The sequence below is a fragment of the Rhododendron vialii genome, chromosome 8a (assembly GCF_030253575.1).
Source record: "Rhododendron vialii isolate Sample 1 chromosome 8a, ASM3025357v1".
Taxonomy (NCBI): domain Eukaryota; kingdom Viridiplantae; phylum Streptophyta; class Magnoliopsida; order Ericales; family Ericaceae; genus Rhododendron; species Rhododendron vialii.
This window is the reverse complement of record NC_080564.1, coordinates 17,947,776-17,973,438: the sequence shown is the minus strand read 5'-3', so window position 1 is coordinate 17,973,438 and position 25,663 is coordinate 17,947,776. Positions and strand designations below refer to the sequence as shown.

At 36.1% G+C, this 25,663-nt stretch overlaps 1 long non-coding RNA gene across 1 annotated transcript; it reads right to left on the bottom strand.

Moving 5' to 3' along the window:
• Window positions 1-12,318: 12,318 nt before the first annotated feature.
• Window positions 12,319-12,901, bottom strand: LOC131335689 (uncharacterized). Its single transcript, XR_009202580.1, has 3 exons — window positions 12,692-12,901; window positions 12,522-12,599; window positions 12,319-12,419 (listed from the first exon to the last, which is right to left on the bottom strand). It is a non-coding gene; the product is annotated as an uncharacterized LOC131335689 (long non-coding RNA).
• Between the last annotated feature and the right edge of the window lie 12,762 nt (window positions 12,902-25,663).

Below are 25,663 nucleotides of genomic sequence, written 5' to 3'. Positions count from 1 at the left end.
CCCGAACCAAGGTATTATAATCCCTTCCAAACACTCCTCTAAGTATATTAAGTGTTTTTAAGCCTAACCCTATACCCTAAATGGACCCATGCATCAAAACCGTGACGAAAAACCAAAAAAACCGAATCTGGACCGTACCTTACGGCCGCAACCTGCGGACCGCAAGAACCAGTCGCGAGATTGCGGCTGGGCTCCCCACCGCAAGGTCAAACCAGTCAGACCTTGCGGTTTGACCTGTTTCGTTTAAAATCGAATTTTCGACCTTCCGAACATCGTTTTTGACCCCCGAACTAATTTTTCTAAACTTTTCACACCTCAAAGATCATAACTTGTTAAGATCATATTTTTTTATTTAATTATCTATTTATTAAATTATTTATTCGTTATCTATCAAAGTTTACAAATGAAAAATCTTTGCGACCTTCCAAACAACGTTTTAACACCCAAACTAATTTTTCCTAGACTTCTTGCATCTCAAAGATGATATTTTGTTAAATTAATATTTTTTTATTTAATTTACTATTTATTGTTATTTCTATGGCGTTTCCGATCAAAAATTCTTTACGACCTTATAAACGTTATTATAAATGCCCGACTAATTTTATTTCGACTCTCTATATTCTGAAGATGAAATTTTGTTAACCATAACATATTTTAATTTGTAAATTATTTATTATCTATTTACTTCACTTTCGGCCACTTTATTTAACGTCTTCATTTAAAATAATCTCGCGACTCTCCGAACCCAACTTTTGATACTCAACTGGTTGCATAGGACCTCTCGGACTCTTAATCAGGTCACGTTAATTATTTTAATATTTTTACCTAATTAATGCATTAAATTAGTTTTTAATTAATCTAACTACTTAGAAATAATGAGAGTCTAGAAAAATATTTTTTTTAAAATTTTGTTAAAAAGCTCTTACTTATTATCATCTTGGCCATACAAGATTAAGGGCAACGGCGCATTCATAAAAAGTTACGTGATTTATATGCTTATTATGTATTTCAATTATCATTGTGATTATTTGTATACTGCTCCGATTTGTGATTTATATGTTAGATTGAAACCTAGAGATATGGGGTGGTATGCAAATAGAGTTCACTTAGACGGTACTAAGTAATGGGTAAATTGGAAAGTTTATTTTTAGATCTGCCTGCAGGTAGGATTTTGAAATGTGATGAGTTGGATGTGATGATTTGAAACTGGCAAAATAAGCCCAGTGATGAATTGAAACTGGCAAGAGTCCAGTAATGATTTAAAACCTGGCAAAGTAAGCCCAATGATGTTTTGATAAAACCTGGTGGATAGGGCCAGAGATATTTTCTGATGATAAAACCTGGCAAAGTAAGCCCAGTGATGTTTTGATAAAACCTGGCGGATAGGGCCAGAGTTATTTTCTGATGATAAAACCTGGCAGGTGGTCCAGCGATATTTTGCGATAGTAAAACCTGGAGGTTAGTCCAATGATGTTTTGTGATGATAAAAAACCTGACGGTTGGTCAGTGACATTTCACGACGATAAAACCTGACGGTTGGTCAGTGATGTTTTGCGATGATAAAACCTGACGGTTGGTCAGTGATGTTTCACGATGATAAAACCTGATGGCTGGTCAGTGATATTTTGCGATGATAAAACCTGGCAGGTGGACCATCGATATTTTGTTGATAAAACCTGGCAGGTGGTCCAGCGATGTTTTGTGATGATAGAATTGGTGGGAACCCCGTGGTGATTTTGATGTGGTGATTAAGATAGGCAAACCCTAGTTATGGTCTGGGCATGACTAGATTTTCCTTATTGTTATGTTATCGATCAATAATGAATAGATTTATAGGTATTTTGCTTTTCTGCATTGATGATATATTGTTACCTACTAGCTATAATGTAAAGGAGGGGTGATTCGGTTGGATTATATTACGAGGTGAACTTTTTCACTCAGGCACGGATTGTCTGGCATCCGTGTCAGATTTTGCAGAGAATCAGGTAGAGACTCAGGACCCTGAAGGCGGGCGATATTACCTAGAGATGAATCCGGAGATGGAGACTGAGCAAGTATACGCTTGGGGTCCGTATCAATCCTAGAAGACGGCTCTATTATTTTGTCTAAATTATTACCACGAAGACTATTTTCAGTATTCCACTATGGTTTGTAATAGATGAATCTTTAGGGTGAATTATCTGTTTGAGATTTTGAATTTAATTTAATAAATTTCCAAAAAAATTAATATTTAATACCTCCGATTTTACTTCCGAAAATCAGGGCGTTACAACTTGGTATCAGAGCCAGGTTCAAACCCTCGGCCTTGGGTAGATTGGGTAGATCACATCAGCCTGAATATATAACCATTAAGTCTATAATATCTTGTCTCTGCTTATATATACATATATACATATACTTTTAATAAATAAAGCCTCCCCCTTGCTAAAGACAAAACACAACGGTATCTAGATGGTGGAAACAGGGAACGGATCGCACGGAAACAACAACCAGAATAATGGATAAGATGGGGGCCCTCAACCTAGCGGCCCAATCGGAACTGCTGACCTAGTTCAACTCATGCAAGCATTCATTGCCGCTGCCACCGCAAATGGCCAACAACAGCAAGCAGCCCCACACATACCTCGAGGACCCATGACTAGAAGCCATGCGCTAAACGAATTCTGCAAACGCCGCCCACCCTACTTTCAAGGGGAACCAGATCCCATAGCTGCAGAAGCATGGTTAGAAGAAGTCAAGAAGATTCTCAAAACACTAGACATTTGCGAAGCTGGCAATCGAATTGCTCTAGCTACCTATCAAATGCAAGGGGAAGCTCAACATTGGTGGAAACTAATGGAAAGCATGCACGATGTGGAAACCATGACTTGGGATAAGTTCGAGGAAATCTTCCTTGACAAGTACTTCCCAACACCGGTCTAACAAGCAAAGGCCCAAGAGTTCATGAGTCTCGAGCAGGGCACAATGACTGTAGCCCAATACGCCGCACAATTTGAAGAACTGTCTCGCTATGCCCAGACAGTTGTGCCTACTGACGACGCCAAGGCAAGAAAGTTCGAATGGGGACTCACCGAGACACGTTGAGATGTGGTGGCATAAACTCTCCCTACCTATTCACAAGTGGTGCAATGTGCACTTAAAATGGAAAGAGAAAACTTAGATTCTAAGGCGAAACGTGAACAGAAGAAAGCCATGATAACAACTGGAGGACCTATCCGCTCAATCCATAGCAACAGGAATGCTCCTACTCCCCAACCCTACAACCTGAACTATACTCGCCCCCAACAACCACAATTTAACCAACCTTGGAGGAACCTCGACCCAGGGTTTAACCAAAACCCTAACCCTAATCCTAACCAGATCCAGGCACAGAATCAAGGCTCAAACCCTAACCTTGGATCAAACCGCAACCTCTTTCTTTAGAACCAAAACTTAAATCGCCGTTGTGATTACTGTTTAGAAGAGGGACATATTAAGAGTGATTGTCCTGAGCTAATCGGAGCTGGAAACCAAGGAGGACAGTCGCAAAGTCAGGGTAAAACTGTAAGGTTTGGAAATCAGAATCAGGCTAGACCAATTGGGTTTGAAAACCATCACGGAGGACAGAATCAACCTCGCAGTGGTTGGAATCAACCGCCAACTCACCCTTTGCAGAACAAAGGACCAAACGGGCAAATCCACCCCACTGGAGGGAGGGTGTTTGCACTGCAAGGAACAGAAGCAGAGATAGACCCTGCAGTAATCCAAGGTACCCTCATCCTTTACACCACACATGTACAAACTTTATTTGATTTCAAAGCTTTGCACTTATTCACATCTGCTGCATACGTATCCGCACTTGGATTAGAAACTGAAACCCTAATAACGACTAAGCATGCGACATCACGATTAGGGGGTAAGATATCAGTAGTACTAATCTGTGAAGGGTACAAATTAGAAGTGTCAAAATTTACGATTTACCTACGATTTACGAGTAATTGAGACGACTGACTTCGGCGTCATAGTTGGGATGGATTGGTTGACTGCGGACCGAGCTGTCATAGATTGCCATTGAAAGATGGTGACAGCTTATTCACCGGATGGAACGTACTTCAAATTTAAGGGGGATAGGCAAGACCCTTCTGCACCCAAGTCTAACAACAACTAAGTGGCATAAAAAAATTCACGAGATGCATGGTTAGCAAGCCTCAAGTTGGAAGAAAGGGACCATATGAAGTTAGGTCTTCACCAAATTATGTGTGAATACGAGGACGTACTTTGCTGAGAATTATCAGGACTACCACCACAATGGGATATAGACTTCATTATAGAATTGCAACCAAGAACGACACTAGTACCCGTGGCCCATACAGAGTGACACTGACGGAGCCCAAGAACTGAAGAAGCAACTCAAAGAACTCAAAAACCGAGGCTTCACCCGACCCAGTACATTTGCCCCGCTTTGTTCGTCAAAAAGAAGAAAGGAACTATCCAACACACAATTTGGAACTAGCTGCCGTAATGTTCGTCCTAAAGTCTTAATAAGCATTAATTGGAAAAAAAATCACCTTCAAGGAATAACCAATGGAGATTAAGGATTTTAACGAGAAGTGTGTCAAAGGTGCAACACCATTCAACCAATCTGAATTCTTTGGCGACATCGAGCAATCAAGAAATCAACTTGGGAACAGACCGATACTTTGGGCACCAACTACCGTATCTAGTACTCGTTAATTTCGAGGACGAAATTATTTTAAGGGGGATAGGTTGTAACAACCCAGATTTTCGACCCTATATTTTTTTAAAATAATAGAGTTAATATTATTAATAGCATTAATAATATCATAAAAAAAGCATTATTAGTAATAATATATATATATATATTTTTTTTTTCCTTATGGATATATACAAATATAATTATCTTATCTTAATTATCTTACTAATATTTTTTTTTTAAATTACATGCATGCATGCATACAAATTCCTTCCATCTCTCCCTCTCCTACTCAGTTTCTACTTCCTCCCTAGCCACAAATTCGTCCGTATTTCCGTCCATCTCCTAACCCAAGAGGTAGAGTTTTAATTAAATTCAATTTCGTCACCCTCTTCCAAATTCGTCCATAAATACCCCATCACTCCGACCCTAGGGCATACCACAATATTCTCCACGCCCCACCAGTCCTGAAGAGAGAGAAAAATAAGAAAAAAATCGAACTCCAATCCATGGAATTCTAGAGAGAGAAAGAAAGAGAGAGAAAAGCGGGTTTTGTTCCGAGACCCAACCGAGACCCGAATTGATCATTCCAATCACATCCCTCAACCCCAAGCATCCCCAAGCATCATTCAATTCGAGCCCAAGGTCCCCCGATCGCCAAAACCGAAGTCGTCTTCCCCAAAATTCCAAGTTTCGTTTTAAAATCAATTCGGCCCGAACCAAGGTATTATAATCCCTTCCAAACACTCCTCTAAGTATATTAAGTGTTTTTAAGCCTAACCCTATACCCTAAATGGACCCATGCATCAAAACCGTGACGAAAAATCAAAAAAACCGAATCTGGACCGTACCTTACGGCCGCAACCTGCGGACCGCAAGAACCAGTCGCGAGTTTGTGGCTGGGCTCCCCACCGCAAGGTCAAACGAATCAGACCTTCCGGTTTGACCTGTTTCGTTTCAAATCAAAATTTTGACCTTCCGAACATTGTTTTTGACCCCCGAACTATTTTTCCTAGACTTTTCACACCTCAAAGATCATAACTTGTTAAGATCATATTTTTTTTATTTAATTATCTATTTATTAAATTATTTATTCGTTATCTATCAAAGTTTACAAATGAAAAATCTTTGCGACCTTCCAAACAACGTTTTAACACCCAAACTAATTTTTCCTAGACTTCTTGCATCTCAAAGATGATATCTTGTTAAATTAATATTTTTTTATTTAATTTACTATTTATTTTTATTTCTATGGCGTTTCCTATCAAAAATTTTTTACGACCTTATAAACGTTATTATAAATGCCCGACTAATTTTATTTCGACTCTCTATATTCTGAAGATGAAATTTTGTTAACCATAACATATTTTAATTTGTAAATTATTTATTATCTATTTACTTCACTTTCGGCCACTTTATTTAACGTCTTCATTTAAAATAATCCCGCGACTCTCCGAACCCAACTTTTGATACTCAACTGGTTGAATAGGACCTCTCGGACTCTTAATCAGGTCACGTTAATTATTTTAATATTTTTACCTAATTAATGCATTAAATTAGTTTTTAATTAATCTAACTACTTAGAAATAATTAATGAGAGTCTAGAAAAATATTTTTTTAAATTTTGTTAAAAAGCTCTTACTTATTATCATCTTGGCCATACGAGATTAAGGGCAACGGCCCATTCATAAAAAGTTACGTGATTTATATGCTTATTATGTATTTCAATTATCATTGTGATTATTTGTATACTGCTCCGATTTGTGATTTATATGTTAGATTGAAACCTAGAGATATGGGGTGGTATGCAAATAGAGTTCACTTCGACGGTACTAAGTAATGGGTAAATTGGAAAGTTTATTTTTAGATCTGCCTGCAGGTAGGATTTTGAGATGTGATGAGTTGGATGTGATGATTTGAAACTGGCAAAGTAAACCCAGTGATGAATTGAAACTGGCAGGAGTCCAGTAATGATTTAAAACCTGGCAAAGTAAGCCCATGATGTTTTGATAAAACCTGGTCGATAGGGCCAGAGATATTTTCTGATGATAAAACTTGGCAAAGTAAGCCCAGTGATGTTTTGATTAAACCTGGTGGATAGGGCCAGAGATATTTTCTGATGATAAAACCTGGCAAAGTAAGCCCAGTGATGTTTTGATAAAACGCAAAGTAAGCCCAGTGATGTTTTGATAAAACCTGGTGGATAGGGCCAGAGATATTTTCTGATGATAAAACCTGGCAAAGTAAGCCCAGTGATGTTTTGATAAAACCTGGTGGATAGGGCCTGAGATATTTTCTGATGATAAAACTTGGCAAAGTAAGCCCAGTGATGTTTTGATAAAACCTGGCGGATAGGGCCAGAGTTTTTTTTCTGATGATAAAACCTGGCAGGTGGTCCAGCGATATTTTGCGACAGTAAAACCTGGAGGTTAGTCCAGTGATGTTTTGCGATGATAAAACCTGACGGTTGGTCAGTGACATTTCACGACGATAAAACCTGACAGTTGGTCAGTGATGTTTTGCGATGATAAAACCTGACGGTTGGTCAGTGACGTTTCACGATGATAAAACCTGATGGTTGGTCAGTGATATTTTGCGATGATAAAACCTGGCAGGTGGACCAGCGATATTTTGTTGATAAAACCTGGCAGGTGGTCCAGCGATGTTTTGTGATGATAGAATTGGTGGGAACCCCGTGGTGATTTTGATGTGGTGATTAAGATAGGCAAATCCTAGTTATGGTCTGGGCATGACTAGATTTTCCTTATTGTTATGTTATCGATCAATAATGAATAGATTTATAGGTATTTTGCTTTTCTGCATTGATGATATATTGTTACCTGCTAGCTATAATGTAAAGGAGGGGTGATTGGGTTGGATTATATTACGGGGTGAACTTTTTCACTCAGGCACGGATTGTCTGGCATTCGTGTCAGATTTTGCAGAGAATCAGGACCCTGAAGGAGGGCGATATTACCTAGAGATGAATCCGGAGATGGAGACTGAGCAAGTATATGCTTGGGGTCCGTATCAATCCTAGAAGACGGCTCTATTATTTTGTCTAAATTATTACCACGAAGACTATTTTCAGTATTCCACTATGGTTTGTAATAGATGAATCTTTAGGGTGAATTATCTGTTTGAGATTTTGAATTTAATTTAATAAATTTCCAAAAAAATTAATATTTAATACCTCCGATTTTACTTCCGAAAATCGGGGCGTTACAATCTCCGTTGATATATAGTATTGACAAATAAAGATCTCCAATTTTTAAGAATTGAGGCAATCTTTTTAAATTCTCCAAAAAGAATTCTCTGCCCCATCAAAACTCATAATACAGGTTCAAACTATTTACAGTATTTTTCAAGGCCCACTTAGATTATTTTTTTCCCGAAAAAAAGTTAGTCTAAATGAATATAAATAAACATGTGAATGAATTGTCATTTGATAACATGTAAAGATTCAAAATTTGGATAATGTTGATCGTCAAGTAAGATATAGTATCAAGGTAGTGATTTTTATACTCCCATTTCTCTCTCTCTCTCTCTCTCTCTCTCTCTCTCTCTCTCTCTCTCTCTCTCTCTCTCTCTCTCTCTCTCTCCTTATTTGTGATATGGATTTACAAAATTATCCTTTCAAATGTGAAAAAATGTATAAATAAAAATAAAATTTTGTAAATTCACATCCCAAAATAAGACAAAAAGGAACTACGATTATAAAAAGGGGAGCGTATAAATCAATTACCTAATTTATTCACATTACTAAATCTACGATCAAGTTGTTTTCTTAACAAAGATGGTCTCATTCCGCTAACTAAAATAAGTATTTATTTTTCAAATAAGTAAAAATAAATTTGAAAAATAAGTACTTAGTTTTTTAATGGAAGGTGATGTATCATGAGAGAATGACTTACCTTGTAAAGCGAAAAATAAGTACTTGAAAAAAGAAACATTAGCGGAACGGGGCCTAAACTCTTCTCTATGAAATTTAGGTGATGGTTCCAATAAACTAAAATAAGTAGATAAATTATTGCCATAATATATAATCAAGTTGTTTATACTAAACTATATGGACAACATGGTATATTTAATAGAAACAATTTTGCTTGTTTCCACTATATTTTTTTGTATGGATGAAAAAAAAAAAAAAAACTTGAATTGTCATTTGTACCCCAAAGTGAGATAAATTCATAGGGTGGAAGGATTCATAGGTATGGAGGTACAACCATGCTGGTACGAGATCCAAACAAATAAAAAGATCAGCATAATTATTGATGGGAAGTGTTTTTCACACTCCTTTTATTTCTTTATCCACATACAATAAATTTATTACTCACTCCGTCCCAATTTAAGTGTCTATTACGATTCTGCGTGCTATTTTCAATTGTTTATATTTCTAAATATATATTGTTAATGTGGATCTTATTTGATAGATATCAATTATTTCTATAAGACAATAATTTTAAAAACATAAAACATAATATATATATTGAGAGTATTAATCATTGAAAATAGCACGTAGAACTGTAGTGAACATTTAAATTGGGACAGATGGAATATATTGTCTTTTTCCAATACACTTTTTTACACATAGAAATGTTATAAATTTATGAGGACAAAAAAAAAAAAAAAATAGTGTGAAGAAAGTGTGAAAATCATTTCCCTTATTCGTTCTCCTAACCGGTTTGGGAGCATGATGCTCTCAATTGTTCATAAGCATTGGATTATATGAGTTCATCTCAACTAGTATTGTTGATCTCAAACATTAGGGGAGAGATGAGGCAGGTGTAAATAATTTTCTCTGGAAATGGAGGGAGAGATGTGGACACGGCCGCGTGTAGGGAGGGGTTAAATAAAGGGAACCAATCGCATCACGGACGTATGATTCAAAAAAAAAAGGGCATCACGGACGTCTCGCTCCTGTATCCTTTGCTTTCTCTAACAAGTACGTACTCTGTAGTATTGAAACTGAATTGGAATTCCTTAGAGTATCCGCAATGGTAATAATCGAAATCAATAATTAAAATGTGTTTTGTCAGTATTTAATTATTTATTTAGTTTATAATTAAATTTAATAACTTTTATCTTCACATTGGTTATTTTTACATTCCTAACCAAAAAAATCCCCACAATACACAATGAACATTTATCCAATTGCAAAGGAATTTCAATCACGCACACGATCACACCAAATTATTCGTCTCAATGAGACGATTTCAATGTGTGGTGTTTTTGAGTTATTGAGTTTTGTTATTTGGTTTGGTTATTGAGTTTTGGTTAGGTAAATGTATTAGTACTACAAAAATTGATGCAAACACTTCAAAATCAGTGTAATTCCAAAGTCACTCATATTTATTTTTTGGAGTGTCTGTATCAATTTTAGAGTGTCAATATCATTTCCCTTTAGTTATTAGTTAAAGTTGTTAAGTTTGGTTATGAAATAGGTGGAATTTAGTTAGTATTTGCTAAAAAACTTGCAAGAGATATTTTTTGAGTATTGTTGTTAAATTTGCTTATATGAGATGCTATTAGGCAATTAAAAGTTGTATTCAATTTTACTCTTTCCCTTTCTCAACCTGCTTTGGGTTTGTTTGGTTTGAGTTTTGAGAGAGATTTTAAAGTGTAATGAGTAAAGAGAGATAGAGAAAAATTATTAAAAATCGTGTGCAGAGATTTTGAGTACCCCAAACAAAGTGAGTGTTCTCTTGCTTTTGATGTGTTTCTCTGATCAACCCATCTATGGTGCATGCATCGATGGTACACAGATCGAAGTGTGGAATTCAATTTTGAATTTTGCAAAAATAATTCAAATCGTACATTGATTAGGCCCCGTTTTGCTAATTAAAATAAGTACAGTATTTGTTTTTCAAATTAGTACCTATTTTTGAACTAAAGATAATGTATTATGAGAGAATAACCTGTCTCATAAAACGAAAAATAAGTACTTAAAAAATAAAAACTTAAGTGGAATGTGGCCTCATAACATATTTTTTTCAAGTGACTTGGTTAAAAATCAACTTACTTGGATAACTATCAACACTACTAACCACATAGACAATCTGTGCACAGATTTTATTGTGGGGCCCACTATGAATCTCATACAAATAATTCGAACAATTTATTAAATATAAAATATCTTTTCAAAGGTCTACGCGAAAAATCCGTTCAATCCGATACCTATAGATGCTCAATCCAATCATCTAATTTTTCATTCAGATTTTCGAATAATGAAAAATGAGATGATTGGATCAAACAACTATAACATTTTTAATAACCAAAATGTGATGTTTTCGTATGCTATGTTCCCTCACACTATACTCACATACTCTAGACCTAACTCGCAGTTTAGTTAGATGTCACAGCTCAAGACATGACACGCGCGGCTCAAACAATACACCCCCTTACCCTGCAATTGAACCTTCTTCAATGGCTAACAACAATCTAACTCGAAGAATCATCGAGGTACGTCTCTCGATCTTTGTCTTTCTTCTCTCAATCTATGTTCAAATCAACTCGATTTTGTGTTAATCGGCTTGATTTTAGTGATTTCTAACTGGAAACTCAGCTTCTCCTCGTCGAATTTGGTAAAGTCTTTCCTCACCTCTACCTGGCTTTTTCCTATTTAAAGTATAAAATAATAACATTTCAAGCATCTGTAATCTTCTGTGTTTTTGTATAACTTCGGTAACTTTTTAGTCATTTACGTAGATGTATGTTAGAAAAATTAAATTGTGAGCCACGATAGGAACATTGAACATGAGCCCTTTTTAGGATTTGGGGATGCTATAGTGCAAATCCTAACCTTGTAGTTTGGCATTTGGGTCGTCCGTTTCTACAATTGATAGTTCAGATTCGTTGAAGTACTCTTGTAATAGTAACATACATATCTAAACCGTTGATTGCTGAAATTGAAAAGGTTGCATAGGCATTTATGGTCAAGAATGCGAGATTGTGAAGGGCATTGTTGGAGAGTTTCTCTAACATCAATGCGTGAAGTCAATGAATTCAATTTGAACGAACGATGATCTTATTACCTTTGGATTACAAATTACCAAACTCGTATTCTGCTTCTATTTATGGATTGTTTTATGATTATGAGAATATGTGAGATGCTTTTTTTTTTTTTGTTTTATCTTTTTGTCTATATGAGTTCATGTTTGTATTGCCATAGTAGTGGTGATTTGATTGCAAATTGAGGTGGGTGATCAAATGAAAGGCTATTTTGGACATTCTTACAACCATGAGTAACTTTCTGTTCTTCGTGTAGGATGTGAAGTTTTTTGTTTTTTTAAAAAGTATTTTGGTTATTTTGTCACATCGTTGTTTTTCCGGGTGAACCAAACAATATATAACATTTTCAAGCGACAACTAAACACTGAAAAACACATCATTATTCAAAAAATATTTCATCAGAGTTTGCTATTTGACTCCGGATAATTTTTAAAACTACCAAAAGAAAGACAAAAGATACCCTTGAATTTTGATTTCCATTCCCCACATGGATGACATTGTGGTCCCGCTCATCACGGATTACTATTCCAATTTTTTTTTTCGCGAAGAGGTTGAATCTACATGTACGAAGTCGGGTTGAGAAATGTTAATAGAAGCATTAGAAGATGACATATCTATTTGTTTTTGAAGAAGTGTAGAGAAGTCATACCCGTACATTTGCATTTTCCATGGCATAGGTTGCCTTTTCTTTTCCTTTGTTTGACATTTGTTTTGCCTGAATGGGTACGGAGTATTGTCAAAATTTACCAAAGATAATAATGAATATATGGAACTAATGGATTTTTTTTTTTGTTTTTCAATAAACTGATGGACTCACCTCATTGATACGGATGTCATTGACGTTTTGCTCATCACGTACCACAATTCCAACATTTCTTTGTAGAGGATGTCGATCCTGCGTATTGTTAATAGAGAGACTTGAAAGAGGTCGAACAATATATATATATTTTTTTTATAAAAACTCTATACAATTTCAAAGAATCATACCGGTGCATTTTCCTTTCCCTTGGTAGTAGTTCATATTCGTTTTTTTTGTTGGAACCATTGAGCCTTCTGTTTTGCAATAGATGTAAGAGGCAAAATAATGAACAAATTTTCAAAATCAAATGCAGTAAATAGTTCCAAATACAGTCAAAACGTAAAAATCAAGTCAAGAACAAATGTACCCTGGCCACATGTACGTATTCAAGGTGAGATATGAAACATTGGACGTCGATGTGTTTGATCCAAGACCCAAGTCATTTAAACCCAAAGTAGAAATCAAAGACCCAAAACGTTGAGATATGGAGAGAGAGGTACCTGAATAGTCTATGTTTTGGACCCCAGAATTGGGGCTTGGATCGTCGGAGATCAAGCAGTGGACGACGGCGGTGAGGCAAGGACGAAGAATGACAGGCGTGAGAGAGAGGGAGAGAATAGAGGTGAGGGCTGTGAGAGAGTCCACAATTAAATTATACGAATCGGTGGCTGAAACGTTAGGACAGTCAAGAACGGGAATTCAGAAACGTGCATGAGAGGGAGAGAGTACACTGTATTGATAGGAGAAATTTTTTGGTGCACATTGGGTATTGGTAACGTGGTATCCGTGCAGCACATTCAGACCGTTCTACAATGCAATCGACGGTCCAGATGCAAAGTACGGAACAAAAAAGGCTGTTTTCATCTGGACCGACACGGCTCGGTTGCGTTTTTTTTGCAAACAAAAATTTCTTGTTTGAGAGAGGGAGAGTTGTTAGATTTTTGTTGGATGGAATTGTATGTTTGTTTTTTTAAATCTCACAAGGCTCGTGCTATGCACGTCTTAGAAACAAAATAGGAGAGCACATTGATTTTTGTTGGATAGAATTGTAAGTTTGTTTTTTTTTAATCTCATAAGGCTCGTTCTCTTAGAAACAAAATAAAGACCGATTAACCCATACTGAAGGCATTAGTGGGCATTTTAATGCTTTGCAAGATGTTTTTGTAAAAGCGAAGTCTCAACACCATTAACCCATCAGTGGGCATTTTAATGCTTTTTACCGCTTGAGTTATTTGGGATCCCCATCAAATTTTTATAGAACATTAAATTGTCCATGTGAACAGGAACTTAATTCGAAATTAAACCACACTTGGACAGCTTCAGATGAAGGCATTATGAACCTTGGTTCATAATGCATGGAAATTGCAGCTTCAGATGAAGCATTATGAACCTTGGTTCATAAGTACGTTCATGCCCTACGTTATATGCGCCGGACAAATTGAGGTGCACACATTCATATGAAACAGAATATTAATTCAAGTAGGTCGTTATGTTTCAAAATCCATAAATCACTCAACACACATACTACAAACGAAATGGAGTTAAACGAATTACATATTTGTAAAACCTAACCTAACAGTCATCTATAATGACTGAACGAAAACCGTGCTACTAACCAACACTAACCTCATTTCAATTGATGCAGGCCATTTAAGTGCAACTGAAGAAAAAAAAAACTCTAAAAGAGAGAAATATAAAGTAGTACCTGATACCAAAATGGGTTAACGGTTGGGGTGTAGGGAACGTTTCCCTGTTCCCGTTTCCAATTGGTTAGTTCTTCTAATCAACTTTCAAAACAAGGGAAAAAAAAAGTGGAGTAACATACTTCTCTCATGACTTTGCACAACACATCAAAGAACAAAGAACTGATTTTCTAAACAACCAATTTTCCGATTCACAACTGTCACAATCGTTTTAAAAAAAAAAAAGAGAACAAAGAAACATACATCTGGAGAGAGAACTGGAGAGAGGGTAAGAGTCGGGGAGAACTGGAAAGAGGACTTGTACAGAAAACAATTGAGAGAGAGAGAGAGAGAGAGAGAGAGAGTAATTCGTTCACCAAAACGATTAGGGAGAGAGAGATAACTTCATTCACCCAAAATTCATTACCAAAAACTGAGATGAGAATATTATTACCAAAATCGTTACCAAAAGAGCTATGTTGGCCCATTGCTAATGGTATATCGAGAGAGAGAGTAATTTGTCCTACTCGATCAACGCCAATCACAGGCAATCACCGGCAATTTGTATTACCAAAAGGAAAATTCTAACTCCACACCCATATATACACCCACTTACACACCCATACTCACAATAGAGATGGGTCCCACATATACTGGATATGTAGTGTGTGCGGACTCCACCTTTATTATGAGTGTGAGTGTGTAAGTGGGTGTAGAGATATATAAAATGATTGATTACCAAAATAGCATATTGTCTCCCAATCAACGCCAATCACCAATTTCATAAATCATTACCAAACTGGATATAAGGACCGAAAGAATCAACAATTATAGTGCACCCAATCAACGACAATCAAGTCTTTTAGCATATCATTACACAATCAGTCATTATAGTCCATGATAACTGAATATAATGACTGAACCTCATTACCAAAAATTCGACTGAAACCATATTGAGCAACTCAACGGGTAGGATTTATGCAGAAAAATGTGTACTAAATCCAACGACCAAGATTTATGCAGAAAAAATGTATATATATATATATACAGACACGACTCCAGGCAACGTCCAATTGAGATCACAAACATTACTCTATATTCAGGTAAGGTTGCCAGCGTGTGGTTCAAGACGGAGGAAAATTATGCGGTGTGATGGGGTATCACTCCAAAGCATCTGGTTGTTGCTACATGGAGTAGTTGAATTATCAGAAATCATACACGTACAACAAAAGTTGTATTGACAGCATACACAGATCACTTTTGGATCTGTTTTGGGTCCCACAATGATGATCAAAGCCGCTGCCCATTTTGTTCAAAATTTGTGGTCAAATTCTGAAGCAAAGTTGGATGATTCGTAAACATCTTTAACGATATTGGATTGAAATGATTATTTACAGAGATCCTAACAAACAAATTTTGAACAAAATGGGCGGCTTTGATCATTTTTGTGAGACCCGAAAAAGGTCCAAAAGTCATCTGTGTATGCTGTCTGTACAGCTTTTGTTGTACGTGTAGCACTCCTGATTATCTCTGTACGTGAAGCACTCCTGATTATCTCGAAGAACCAAAGGTATCGTGTCACACTGAATTCCATCTCATGAAATAGGGGACCACGTGATAAAAAAGAAATACAGTAAGGGCCCGATTGGATGCTATATGAGTTTTGGGTGTATTATTTATGAAGGGGGATAAAATAGTATGAGGTATTAGTTAAGAATGGAGGGCTCACATTGATGTGACATTTATAGAGGGTGTATTAAAAAGTTAATGGTTTGAATGATGTATTAGAAAAGTGGGATAAAATAGTATTTGATTTGGATAAAGGATAAATTGGGTGTATAAAGAAGGATGTATGATGTAAAAAGCTGTCAAATGACTCATTTGCCCTTGTACAGTGTATACTTTGATTATTTATTACAGTAAACATATAATTATGAAATCCAATTTTGATTAATTTTTTCCACAAATAATCAATAATAAATTAGTTAACTAATATAATAATTAATTAAAGTATGTAAAATATTAAAATTCATTTTTTAGTGCTTTATTATATTTTGTTAAATTGTTATTATGAAATATAAAAATGTTAACTTTAGTTTTTATATTATTTGATAACTTTTTTTCTTTGTTGAATGATGAGTATCCAATTAGAGGCGGAGATAATGAGTTTGAGGGAATCAATGTAAAAAAGGCATGAGATTAACTAAGAGGAAGTGTTTCCAAAGGACCAGAAAGGAATAACTTTAGCTAGTAGGAATGCCACAAACTGATTTCCTCGCACAAAAAATACTATGAGGTATGCGAGTAAATGGCATAATTTACTGGCAATGATAATTTGCGAAAGTTGTACTAAAATATTGAATCCAGATAGTACATCCATATCAGCGGGAGAAAATCAGGAAAGATGGCTCAAACGAAGACTAATAAGTATGCACAAACACATTGGTACTTGTACAATAATTGTTCATTAACATCTCCAAAATTTCAATACACATAAGTAGAAGTTCCAAATGTTCTCTATACTGAGAACATGTTCATAGATCACTACGGAATGTACCAACAAAATACAACATACGAAGGCTAAGAAAAAATTACAATGGTTCTTCCTCATCTTCTTGGTCTTCCTTTGCTTCTTCTTACTCTTCTTGGCGTGCTTGGATACGTGTCGAACACTTGTCAACATTTGGCTCATATAATTTGTAAGTTTAAGACCACTTTTTGAAAGACTAGTAGGCTGCAACATTAGTTGTCAATTTGACCCTCTAATGTTGCCCCGCCTAAGTCCTCAACGTGTCTTGAAAAAAATTATCATCATAGCCACAAAAATATGGAAAAATGGCCTGATCGGTTCCGCAAGCACAATATTGGACACAGTTTGGAACCAAAACTGCATTCAAACCTTGAATATTCCATAAATACACCTGCTCATGAACACACACACACACACATATACACTTGCTGCAAACTTTTCAAACTGTTGAACACAAAAAACTACACTAAAACAGTCGTAACACATGGATACAGCTCTGGACACAATTTGTGGTGTTTGAACACATCTTGGACATTGCAGAGGATGGACACAGATTTGGGCACAGCAGTAACAAAAAAAATGCAGTAAAACAACCTCCAATCTCCATTAAAACTGTAGATTGGACACACACAAACACTGCAGCAGCAGCATTACTTGCACTTGCATAGCAATGAGCAGTAAAACTGCATTGAAACCTTTAATTTTTTTAAACCATTAACCTGCTGCACACACAGCACTCAATTTCAACAAAAAAATCTGCCATAACAGCACTGACACTCAACTCAGAGAACAACATGCTCAACTCAGACACAATTTGGACACATAGAAAAAACACACCCCTCCATAGCTCAACACACTCACTCACACACATGAAACTTGCAGCCAACACACCCCTCCAAAAATAGCACAAGACAGCAACAACACACCCATAAACCTGCTGAAATTGCATGATAAACCTATAAACTTGTCTTATAGTCCCTCTGGCTCAGATAATATATCATTATAGCCAACAACATATGCCAATGCCAAACACACAGAGTCATGACAGCATGCTCAACTCAGAAATAGCAGAAACACACACAATCAGGCTTCAACACCAAAGTCTAGATTTTCATGCTGTTTTCTGCAGTTTGTAGTTTTCTAAACTGCATATTCAAAACACACACCCACACACCTGCATTTCACCATAGCCAACAATATATGCCAATGCCATATAGCAAGTAAGTACATCTAATTTTTTAGCTTAGAAAAATTGAAATGTTAAAAGGCACTAAGGTGGCAACATTAGTTGCCAATTGACCGTCAAAGGTTGCCCTGCCTAAGTCTTGAATGTATATATCAAAATTTTGTCATCATTGCCAAAAAAAAGTTCAAAGTACTAGTACGTACGGGCTCAATTGGATGAGGCACACACACACACACACACAAACAGCAGATACACTACACACACACACACACACACATAATAGTTGAACCAAAACCTGCCATAACAGTAGCAGTACCAAAATTTTCAGTAGTCCCAAAACAACAACAGCAACACACAACACACACACATAGCAGTCCAAAAACAGTTGAATGCAGTTTGAAAGCAACCTTAGGCTCAGATCAAATATCATCACAGCTAAACCCACAAACACTTGGCTCAGCTTGTAACACATCATAGCTACCAAATTGGTTATGCATTTCCATAATAGCTTGGTAACAGTACAAAATAGCATGCTAAATCAAACTGCAGTAAAGCTAAACAGAAAACCATGTCCAAAATTGTAGCAGCCCTGTGCAGTTTATCATGATGTCCAGTGGGCTCAGAAAAGTATTAGAAAAAACATGAGGGTACTCATGGCTGCAACAAAAGTTTCCCCGCCAAGGCACTACCTTCATTTACATTGTAATTGTTTCATCATTGCCTTATTAGGGTATCGAATCACCCATAACCTGTCATTAAACATAATTGTAATTACTTAACCATATTTGCCATAAATTGAGTGAAAAAAAGTAAAGTAAGAATACATGGTAATGTCATCATCAACCATTACAAAGTACTTAGTTACACATGTATAGCTCGAGTCTTTGCTAGCTATGGTCAAATACCCAACTCTTTCGTTCCTTTCTAGTAATTGAATTCTTGATGCGAAGATTATGCATATCATTATCCAATCAAGGAACATGGGCTAACCAGGAAAAAAAATACACAAAATGGGGACCAATTAGCAATATCTCTTCTTGTCAGTATTTGCACTAAAACTTCCGCAGACGTGTGAAACCATGTTGCTCTAATTATTCCACATCCTTTTTCTTGCCAGTATATAGGGAAGTGTGGTTTGGACAAATCAGTAATATCACAGTTGGACTATGATCTACAACTCACCAAACCAATTTTAAAACTCAATATGCTCCATGGATTTGTGCAAGTGTTTCGTTCCGAGTATTTGTCTAACAACTGTCTAACCCATCTAATTACCATGTTCAAGGACAGCGGCACTCGGATATCCATATTTCTTACAGAATATTATTTCTTGTGAAAACAGCGTTCACAAGATTTAAGAGAGCATGTCCGTGAAAGGGGAGATTTATGCATAGGCTATGGTAACCTGAATTTACTAAACAGCTTTGAAAATCAAAACTTCTATTAGGATTTCGAAAATCAGCTTTGAACCCATCGTTATGCATGACCCAAATCAAAACTTCTATTAGGATTTCAAAAATCACAGAAAAAAGTAGTCCAAATCAGGCAACAAAACCCTAGTTTTTGGGTAAAACGCCCAAAATCAAAACCAAAATCAAAACCCTAATCAAAACCATAATTGAAACCCGGAGTAAATCACACTAGAATCGCACAAGGAATCGCACAATAGATCGCACACCACAATCGCCAAAATCGCAACTCAGAATCACACAACAAAACCCATGGTTTTTTGACTGTGTTCGTAAAGCGGAGAGGAGTAGAAGATCTAGGGAGGGTAGAAAGGGAAGAATCACACCTGCATTGCGTCGGATTGGCTAACGATCGGTCCAGGGGTAGCAATAAAATAGCACCTCTTCTGCCGGATTGAAGTGTATTCGCGAAGAAGGGGGACTGAACAATACAGGAGAAAATAGGATTGCCAAACGGAGCTAAATCTGTCCAATCACCTCTAAACCGGGTGTATTGTGGAATACACCCCACCAAACCAGCATCCAATCGGCCCCTAAATGGGATCAATTCCTCTCTACTCCATCTCCCCATGGCTCCCAATCTCGAGCCCACACCGAAAATTGTAAATTGTTCATCTCGTATAAACTCATAGTACTTAGTCACATCCGATAATATATTTATTTATTTATCGAACATTTATAAACATGTAAACAAATCATATTTTGTTTCAAATGTTAGACAATTTAAGTTTATATTCTCTAGCTCCTCCCCACAATAATTTTTTTTTTTTGAAATTCTAACTAATTAAGAAGAGATCATCTATTCATCATTACAAATTTCAAGCATCACTTTTCACAATATACCCCTATCATTTTGTGTACCCAAGAAGATTTTTAACACTTCAATACAAAAGTCAACGACAAAAATTAAAAATAAAAGACTTTAATATTTAGACTATTGAAATGCACAAACGTTTGGGACAACATAAAGAAAAATATTAGACAAACAAAGTGGGACAGAAGGAAGAGTAACAATTTTTTCAGTAGTGAAGCAATCTACGATTTGTTTTTATATTTACAAATGTTTGATGAATTTGATTTTCTTTACCAGACGCAAATAACTATAGATTCTATGAGATGAACTGCTCCAATCTTTGGTATTAATTAGGGTGTGGAAGTCAAAAGGGAAGTATGGAGAGATGGAAGTATGCCAGCATGGAGATGAATTAATCCCAAAAAAAAGTCTAGCGAGGACTCCGCACCAATCAAAGCCAACCAAAGGCTCATAAGCCGTCTACTTGACGCCTCGCCGACACCAATAATTGCTTATATGTGACACTGAAAACTAGGGCAACTGGTTCGATATGGAAAAAATGGCAGAGAAAACTGGGATGAGTCAGCCGCCGACAGCTTTATACGTATAGTGCATGCTTGAAGCCACGTCGTCAAAGAGAAAATGTGGCCTAGCCAATAGAGGCATACCATTAGTAAATTAAGAGGGAATTAAAATTAATTCATTATTTTATTTTTTAATTCAGTGCTTAATATGTTTATCAAACAGCTTTTTAGCTTAACAAATTCAGCGTTCAGTACTTAATTTTTTAGCTTTTAGCTTTTAGTTTTATCAAACAACCCCTAAATTTTAATTTGAAACTTTTTTTTTGGTTGGGTTTATAATTTTTTTTTTTTTGGGTTTACAAATTTTTTTGTGATCTCATGATGGGGGTTGCCTAAGCCCGGAGGCTTGCGGGACTTACCCGTTATCGGCTCTAATTATATATGCGTGACATTTTTTTTGGAGGGATTTACTTAAAATCAATTAATGTGTTTGTATTTTTTAAGATTAATTTTTTTTTTTGCAATTATTCACCTTTTGTAATTTATTTTTTAGATTTTAGAAAAAAAAAATTACAAGCAATCATCCGTTTCAATTATAGGAATCAAAAAAAAAAATTAATTTAAAAAAAACTCAAGATAGAACGACACTAAAGACACAAAAAATAGCTATTTTTAATTTTTTCCGTTGTTAGTGAATTTTTCTTTTTGCTTTTGATCCCTAATTTTAACTTTATATATTCCCCTCGTCGACCAATTCAAAAAGTTTACGTCAATCCAACTAAAATTTAAGAAAGACAAAGAAAAATATCAAAAAAATAACTTAGAAATAAGGCGGCCGAAAAAAAAAAAAAAAGTTTGGGTGACTTGGGCAATAGAAGTCCAACAGCAAATAGCAATTAACTCAAACTAGCTAGAACTTGACGACGCAGAAAAGAATAACGATTAAACCAGTTGGCCAGAAATTTAATGAGCGGAAGACCGAATTATCCAAGTTTAGGCTGAAACTTAAATGAGTTTTAAAAGTACATTTGAGCGTAGCTTGTTAATGAGAGCAAATTTTGAAGGAGCTTTAATGTAACGACGACTCATGCCAGCTGACCAACTATATAACCATTCGCTTAACTATGTACATGGTTTAAAAGGTTAACCTCAAGTTATAAAGTAGCTGTTCGCGACGCTTTATATACCAATCAACCTTTTTCCCAATCTCGTCGCCGAATCTATTCGATGTCTAGATAGTGTTTTGGTTGATTAGCTAATTGGCAAAAGGTATTTGGCGACAAAAAGCAAGTTAGACACCAAAAAGTGTATATCCTTATGCGACCAAAATGCTTTAGTAGCCCAATACTACTGGAGTAGTTCTGAATATCATTCTTTCGCGAACAATGTTTGCTGAATATTAGGGGTGGCAAACGGGCGGGTTTGGGTTAAATTGGGTAAGTTGTTAGTAGGTTGGGTCTTTAATGGGTCATTGACCCATTTAGACCCATTAACTATGAGTCTAATTACCCATACCCAACCCGACCCATTTATTTTAAAGCAAACCCGACCCGACCATTAACCCAATTACATATATACTAAAAATTATGATCAAAAAATTAGAAAAGTAAAAAAAAATTATGATCGAAACTCATAAATTTTTTCAAAAAGACGAGAATAAGTAATTTTTTTTGTCTTATTGATTTTTTTTGTCTTTATTCAAAAAATTATAAGTTTCGATCAAATTTTTTTACTTTTCCGATTCCTCTCATCAAAACAAATTAATAAGTCACAAAAGTTTGACACAAAACAAAAACAATGCAAAAAAAATTTGAATAAGGACAAAAAAATAAGTCAATTTTTTAATCCAAACCCTTTGCGGGACTACCATGAGAGAAATTTATTCACGGCGGAGCACAATTTCACAGGTCCATTCGCGCAATTAATGGATGTGATGTGTTTTCAATTTTGACTGATCAAAATAATTGTTACCGGTCACAATTGATTTTTAATTCGGATCATTCAAAATATTTTTGGACGCGTGTGATTTAGCACAAAATAATTGAATAAAAAAGAGAGAGAAGGCCATGCTCCTGGGTGGGGTGGGGTGGGGTGGGGTGGGGGGAGAGCGAGAGAGAGGAGAGAGAGAGAGAGGGAGGGGGCCGTACTAGATCTGAGCGGGGTGGTTTGGATTTATTGGGCTTCCCAATTGCAAAAGAGACAGAATTTGGTGGGTTACTTTCATTGTCCATTGGGTCATTTAAGTTGATCCAATTGATACCCAATTATGATCCAACTAATAATGGGTTAGCTGGGTTTGAACCCATTCTTACCCAACTAATAAATGGGTTGGGTTGGGTCTATTTTTTAGTTGATAGGTCTGGGTTTGTTAATAGGTCTGGGTTCAATTTGCCACACCTACTGAATATCATCTAGGCGACACACCAAATTAGTAGCGATATTTACAGGATTTTGGTTTTTATTTCCAGCGATGATATTATTGGAATATTTAAATATTCATCCTCTTTATCCATGTTATGTAAGAATTCAACCCACGTAATTTAAATAGTTATGATTTCATCCCCATCTTAAAATAATTTCAGAACTGCCCTTATATATATATATATATATATATATATATATATACATATATACAGTTATTTTCAAATAAGGAGGTCCTTATTTTAGTTAAAATAAGGACCTCTCCATTTCTCCCATTTTTAGATTGAATTTCGATGATCCGAGCCGCTCAATGTGTTTAGAACGTGATTTTAAGGGTACTCGCAAGAAATCGGCAAAAAAAATGACCGGGAAGGGCTTGATTTGAGCAGTTTTTATTTGAACCGTTTGATAAAAACATAACAAAAACTGCTCGGATGAAGCCCTTCCCGATTATTTTTTTTGCTGATTTCTCGCGGGTACCCTTAAAATCACATTCTGAATACATTGAGCGGCTCGGATCATCAAAATTTGATCGGGAAAGGGAGGTCCTTATTTTATTAAAATAAGGTGGTCCTTAGGAGAAGGGGACTATATATATATATATATATATATATATATATATATATATATATATATATATATATATATATATATATATTATATTAGTAAATAATTTGGGATGAAATCTTAAAGTTAGGGTCTTAACCGTTACTAGAGATACTAATCCCAAAAATCAAATCCCGTAATTGACGTCATATCCCATAATTAATGGAATTTGTTTGCCCCATAATTAATGCTATTTTTCCGAAATGTTATGGGTTTTCAAGTTTCGCCCAGAAATCATGATTTTGGTTTATTATTTTTCATGATAAATTAACCATGAAAAACATGGTCAGTTTGAATATTGTGTATGTTCCAAAAAATTTCTTAAGATCATTTTGCAAAAAATAAAAACATGGTCAATCCACCATGATTTAAAAAGGGGCTATTTTCCCGGAATGTTATGGGTTTTCAAGTTCCGCCGAGAAATCATGATTTTGGTTTATTGTTTTCATGACAAATTAACCATGAAAAATATGGCTAGTACAAATATTGTATATGTTTTCAATATATTTTATGAGAATTTTGCAAACAAAAAAAATGGTCAATCCACCATGTTCCAAAATGTTTCATGATAATACGTGGTATAAATGAAAAAATAAATATGATTTTCGAATGTAAATCAGTGAAATTTGGTTATTACGAATCTTTTAAGTTTTGAAATAATCTTTCATAATTATCTCCCGTAATTATTGAGATTGAATCCCACTAAATTTGGAAATAGTTGAATCCTACTAAATAAAAAAATGGTTGAATCCCACTAATTTAGGATGTCAATTTAATAAAAGATATATGAATATATTATTAAAAGGGTAAGATAGATAATTCACCATTTGAAAGGATGAAAACATAACTGTTTAAAATGACCAGGATGAATTCTTAAGTGGGATGAAATCTGAGGATGAATATTTAAGTCTCCCATAGTATTTGGTCACAGAAATATTGATGTGTAAGGCAGCCAAATATCATTTGGCCACCAGAATATTTGGTCGCAATCATTCGCGAATTTTGTAAAGATGTAGTAGTATCTTTTAAGTTATTGTGAAACTATGAAGAAGACACACCTTCAAGAAAGCACGATATGGGCATGCGTGCCCTTGGAATTTCCGGATTCCAAAACGCAAGGGCCCAGATCGAGGGAGCGCGAGCGGGGAAGCAAGCGCTCGCAAAATACAGAGTCGCCACTCGGATTTGAAGGTCCGACACCCAAGGAACCGTATTTCGAAGCACTTGCCGCGCTGTTTATTTTGAAAAAGTTAAGGAACCAGTCCGTTATAACCATATCTGGGTTCGGGAGCCAGGTTACAAGAGGGGAAGGGTTTTATGGCACCCCTCTCGCCCAATCCGGAGATCGGTCTCTACTTAGGCATTTGCGAAAATGTTTGTTTGCGATTCTGTTTGATTAATCAATTTTTTAACCAATTAGGGCGGGGGAACAGTTAATCGGGGATTAAAACTGTAACATGTTTGCAGGATGTGATAGATAGCATGCATGGATGAGCAATTAGTATAGGATGAGAACAGACTGCTGTGGGAGTTTAAACAAACTGGGAGGCCCCTGTTTTGGAGTGACGTGCGTAGGAAGAAACCAGCATGCACTAAACGACTCACTGCATGCTGTTTACTCCTGCGCGCACAACTCCAAGACACGCGCGCGCCGGTGAGCTCAAACCCACAGCTCTTATTCTCAAACCATCTGGGCTCTGGAAGGACCAGTGCACACTCAGGACAAACCACGCCGTTTATAAGCAGCATAATATACAGTTCAAAGGTTGTAAAGCCCTACAAATTAATAAAACACCCCATAAACAGTATGGGGACAAAATAATGACCTAAAACTAAGCTACTCGTGCAAGGCCACTCACTGGTCAAAGACATACCATTGCGCGACGGAGCCAGTCTGGCGCGCGAGGATGCGCCCTGGCGCTCTGTTGCGCGACGGAGTGAGTCTGGCG